A 6,000-nucleotide genomic window follows, 5' to 3' on the forward strand; every position below is an offset into this window, starting at 1 on the left:
GGAATTCTCAAGGAGGAAGAAGGGACAAACATTTTTACCCCCTCTATGTTCCTTAAGATTATATAACAATAATGTATCCTGCTTGAGGACAGTCTCTGGAAAAAACCTTCTGGCTAATCCTGTTATCTTAAAATGTACCTTATGGGAGTGGGTCTAGTAAGGTCTTTACAACCTCCAGACATTCTTTTGATTCACTGTAATAACTAATTAAAAGTATATAACTCCATTGCTAACAGTAGCAAGGGGGTACTCTTTCTGCCCCCTTCTGATATCTATGTCAGAAGCTTTCTCTATCCCTTTTATACTTTAATAAAGCTCTGTTACACAAAAGCTCTGAGCAATCAAGCCTTGTCTCTGGCCCCAGATTGAATTCTTCTCCTCTGGAGGCCAAGAATCCCAGTGTCTTTCATGGTTCAGTAACAACCTTTCATCTTGGGGGTCATCTGGGATTCTTCAGGACAAGGTAAGGATGCTTGGAGCTCTAGTTCTTTGTTCTCCTAGCGAACAAGTTTTCTGCTGTACTTTACTAACTCTATGGTGTGCTTGTGTGAATGAATGAAATGCCCTGCATGAAGCAAGTGAGGAGCCCTGCTCTGTGGTTCCGTGGTGACCTCATATGGCTTATGGCAGAAACCTGTCGGGGGTTTATACCAACTTGCCAATGCCAAGAGGCACCCAATGCCTCCTTTGGGAACCAAAAAGAAATGGGCAAAGCGTGTGGACAGAACTCTCCTTTCTCAGTCAAACTTTCCAGTCTCTTTGACCATTTCATAACTTCTTGGGAATTAGAGCTACTAACCTAATCTGTCGGATCATAGACTTTGAAGGGACCTGTAATCTATGCTGTTACTATGTATCCTTACTTAGGCCCCAAACTTGGATTGGTAGTCAGGAAGTGCCTAGCCTTGCTAGGAATTGAAAGTTTGGAAGTAGATGGAGCTCTAGCTCCAAGAGCATCTCTGATGTTAAGGGTTACTCAGGTTAGAAGTACAATGGGTTTCTTTCTTTGGTGATGCTAGCTCTTAGTGGACCAGAGGAGGCTTTCCAGTGGCTTTGGTCCCAAACTCCTTAGATATTCTTTCTGTGGAATCTGTGGGAATGAACTGGAAGGACTGGCCCTAAGAACTCGAGGACAAAAATCACTTTTTCCTCACTGGCCAGCCCTTCGCCATCTCTTTTGCTGTCGCTTATACTGGTGTGGTGACACTGGGAAGGAACATCTCAGTTTTATGTTCTTACCAGTCTTATTGTGGTCAGGAATATACTCAGGGTCGTGCACAGGCACTCAGGTGACGAATGTTTCCCCCAGCAGTCTTAGCTTGGGAGGCATTCTGGAAGGTTACTCTGATTGCACCCCAGGTGGCATCAGAGGAAAGCAAGGTTTTAATGATGAGGAACTGGACATCAGTCTGGGATGCCATCAGGTCTACCCCTGGTGCATCTCCACCCCATCTTGGTGGTAGAACTGGGAGGGACGAGTATGGTGCCTGCGTCAGTAAGGGACAGACTAAGTCCGACCAGGGAAGGAAAACTTTGGTGTAAAGTCTGTCTACACCCCCATCTAGAGCAGGGAGGGACACCTCCGGTAGAAAGATGGTGCTGGTCACTTTTTTCTCTCTTACAGATGGGAGCTAACAATTCCAGCCTCACTCCTTTGAGCTGTATCCTGAAAAACTGGGATAGATTTGATCCCCAGAGCTTAAAGAAGACACACCTGATCTTCCTATGTGATACTGCATGGCCATGGTATCCATTGTAGGACAGCGGACAGTGGCCGGTTGAAGGATCTCAATTATTGCTGTTCTACAATTAGACCGGCTCCGTAGAAAACAAGGGAAATGGGTAGAAGTAGCATATGCATTGCCCTTTTTCTCTCTGTGAGGTATGCCAGACTTATGTCCTAAGGGTATAGAGTTGGATGTGAAACCTTCAGCTCCCTCCTGTCCTCCTACTTTGCCACTGTACTCGGAGCTCCAAACTGAGCAAACTGAAAGTCAGGGAACCTCCCCAGGAAGGGTTGCCTTGGTCTCAGTAAAAACCCAAACTGAGATTCAAACAGCCCAAGTAGAGGTCCAAACAACTCCTGTCTCAGTACGACCTCAGACTACTCTGGTTTCAATAGAAACTCAGACAACCAAAGTAAGAAAAGCTCAGACAGTAAAAACCAAGGGTGAAATGCAGGATGAGATGGAGGACAGGAAGCAGAGAGATAAAGAAAATCAGGTTCCTCCAATCTATCCCTGGGATTGTATGTGCAGAGCAGCCAGAGAGGCTGAGGAACAGCCACACAAGCTATTTCCTCTTCATGAAGCACCCACCGGGAGAAATAATCAGTCTATGAGAGTTAATAAGCCCTTTTCTTATCAAGAAATACAAAGAATCAAGGAGAATCTGGGAGACTATTTAGAGGACCCAGAAAAATATATTAGAGCTTTTAAAGGTGTTTTATGACTGCTTTATGACCTTACTTGGAAGGATGTGATGTGTACCTTGGGACAAACTCTGACTCCCGACTCAAAAAGTCGAGTTTTGGGGAAAGCAGTTGCCTGTGGAGATGAACAGCTTGGTAATGAATCAGTAGGGAAGAGGGAGAATGAGATAGCTGCCCTCCCCACTGGGATTCAGGCAGTCCCAACTATAGAACCAGATTGGGACTATAACAAGGCTAAAGGAAGATGGGATCAGAGTCATTTTGTCAGATGTGTTCCTGAAGGACTCAGGCAAGTGCATGCTAAGACTTTAAATGTTGCAAAATTGGCAAACATAGAACAGGAAGAGAAGGAAGCTCCTGGTAAATTCCTATATAGACTGAGAGAAGCCCTTCGCAGGTTCACTGAGATTGGCTCCAAAAGTGAAGAGGGAAGAGTGATCTTATAAGATAGATTTCTCACTCAGTCGGCTCCAGATATCTGCTGTAAGCTATTAAAACAGGCATATGGACCAAATCAGTCTTTTGATAATCTGTTGCAACTGGCTCAAACAGTCTATTATGGCAGGGAATATGCAGAAAAGAAAGAAAGGCAGAAAAAGACCAAGGAACAGGCGGAATCCCTTGTAATGGCTGTCAGAATCATTCTTAAACAGCCTGAGAAAAATGCCCAGAGGGACCCAGGTGAAAAAGGATGGGCTTGCTGTTACTGTGGAAAGGAGGGGCACCTCAAGCAAGATTGCCCTCAGGCATTCTAAGCCGCCCCCAGCTCCATATCTGGTCTGCAAGGGACCACACTGGAGGAGAGACTGCCCTCCAAAGAGTAGGTTTCAGGGGTCAGACTCTCAAAACAATCAGGACTGAAGGTGCCCAGGGGTCCCCACACAAGCTCCCGTCCTAATTATACCTGAGGAACCCCGGGTATTAATAACTGTGAGGACCAATCCGTCAATTTCCTTTTAGATACTGGGGCAACCTACTCTGTGCTTACTGAAGCCCCCGGCCCACTTTCTTCCTGATCCGCTTCCATAGTGGGACTGTCTGGACGAGCCAAAAGGTATTACTTCAGTTGTTCTTTAAGTTGTAACTGGGACTCTGTGCTATTTTTCACATGAGTTTCTGATTGTGCCAGAGTCTCCCTCATCCCTTTCGGGAAGGGATATACTGAGCAGGAGTGGGTTGCCATAGTGGGCATTTTCTCTCCTGTCAGAAGTGTTGCCCAGTACCATTGTTATTGCTGTTTGTGCCTCCAGGGTTATTGGTGCCTTGTTGCTGCTGGTCTCACTGCTTGAGGCCTTAGGATGGCAGGCAATTCCACTGCATTCAATATCTCCTGAGTCACAGGCTCTACCATTGCAAAGGAGGGAGGAGGTGGTGGCAGCCAGGGTCACAGGTGCCTCTAACCATGTTGGGTGTTGTTGGCATCACAGGTGCCACCTGTGAAGGGTAGAGGGCACCTTACTCTTAGACAACAAAACAAGTCAGGTAACTTAAGACTGAAATTATATTAGGTATCTTTTCCCACCATATTGATTTAAAACCAGAAATCAATAAGAGGAGGAAAATGGAAAAATGTCTATTCAATTCCTTGCCTATTTTTACATTGGGTTATCATTATTATTGTTGATATTTTGCTATAGAATTGAGTACATTACTCAATTTGAGTTTACTTTACTCTGTTGATTATATCCAGTGTTGTGTAGAATTTTTTACCTTGAGGCAATCCTGCTTGTCTCTTTTCACTTTGGTTGACTGTTTTTCCAGAGTCAAATACAAAAAAAAAAGAATAATTTTTTCTCGTTAGTGTTCTTCTAGTTTTACAATCTTGGCTCTTATGTTTAAATTAAAATTTTTTTTTAATTATGAAAGTGTAACTTCAGTTCAATTCAGTCGCTCAGTCATGTCTGATTCTATGTGACCCCATAGACTGCAGCACGCCAGGCCTCCCTGTCCATTACCAACTCCCGGAGTTGTATGGACTCATGTCCATTGAGTTGGGGATGCCATCAAATCATCTCATCTTCTATCATCTCCTCCTCCTTCTCCTCTTGACTTCAATCTTTCCCAGCATCAGGGTCTTTTCCAATGAGTCAGTTCTTTGCATCAGGTGGCCAAAGTACTGGAGTTTCAGCTTCAGCATCAGTCCTTTCAATGAATATTCAGGACTGATTTCCTTTAGGATGGACTGGTTGGATCTCCTTGCAGTCCAAGGGACTCTCAAGAGTCTTCTCCAAAACCACAGTTCAAAAGCATCAATTCTTCAGTGCACAGCTTTCATTATAGTCCAACTCTCACATCCATACATGACTACAGGAAAAATCATAGCTTTGACTAGATGGACATTTGTTGGTAAAATAATGTCTCTACTTTTTAATATGCTGTCTAAGTGGGTCATAACTTTTCTTCCAAGGAGCAAGCGTCTTTTAACTTCATGGCTGCAGTCACCATCTGCAGTGATTTTGGAGTCCAAAAAAATAAAGTCAGCCACTGTTTCCCCATCTATTTCCCATGAAGTGATGGGACCAGATGCCATGATCTTAGTTTTCTGAATGTTGAGTTTTAAGCCAACTTTTTCACTCTCCTCTTTCACTTTCATCAAGAGGCTCTATAGTTCTTCACTTTCTGCCATAAGGGTGGTGTCATCTGCATATCTGAGGTCATTTATATTTCCCAGCAATCTTGATTCGAGCTTGTGATTCATCCAGCCCAGCGTTTCTTATGATATACTCTGCATATAAGTTAAATAAGCAGGGTGACAATATACAGCCTTGGCATAATCCTTTTCCTCTTTGGAACCAGTCAGTTGTTCCATGTCCAGTTCTAACTGTTGCTTCTTGACCTGCATACAGATTTCTCAAGAGGCAGGTCAGGTGGTCTGGTATTCCCATCTCTTTAAGAAAATTCCATGGCCTGTTGTGATCCACACAGTCAAAAGCTTTAGCATAGTCAATAAAGCAGAAGCAGATATTTTTCTGGGACTCTCTTGCTTTTTCTATGATCCAATGGATGTTGGCAACTTGATCTCTGGTTCCTCTGCCTTTTCTAAATCCAGCTTGAACATCTGGAATTTCACAGTTCAGGTACTGTTGAAGCCTGGCTTGGAGAATTTTGAGCATTACTTTACTAGTGTGTGAGATGAGTGCAACTGTGCAGTAATTTGAGCATTCTTTGGCATTGCCTTTCTTTGGGATTGGAATAAAAACTGACCTTTTCCAATCCCATGGCCACTGCTGAGTTTTCCAAATTTGCTGGCATGTTGAGTGAAGCACTTTCACAGCATCATATTTTAGGATTTGAAATAGCTCAACTGGAATTCCATCACCTCCACTCGCTTTGTTCGTAGTGATGCTTCCTAAGGCTCACTTGACTTCACATTCCAGGATGTCTGGCTCTAGGTGAGTGATCACACCATCATGATTATCTTGGTCGTGAAGATCTTTTTTTGTATAGTTCTATGTATTTTTGCCACTTCTTCTTAATATCATCTGCTTCTGTTAGGTCCATACCATCTCTGTCCTTTATTGTGCCCATCTTTGCATGAAATGTTCCCTTGGTATCTCTAATTTTCTTGA

This window comes from Cervus elaphus, chromosome X (assembly GCF_910594005.1).
Source record: "Cervus elaphus chromosome X, mCerEla1.1, whole genome shotgun sequence".
NCBI classification, from domain to species: Eukaryota; Metazoa; Chordata; class Mammalia; order Artiodactyla; family Cervidae; genus Cervus; species Cervus elaphus.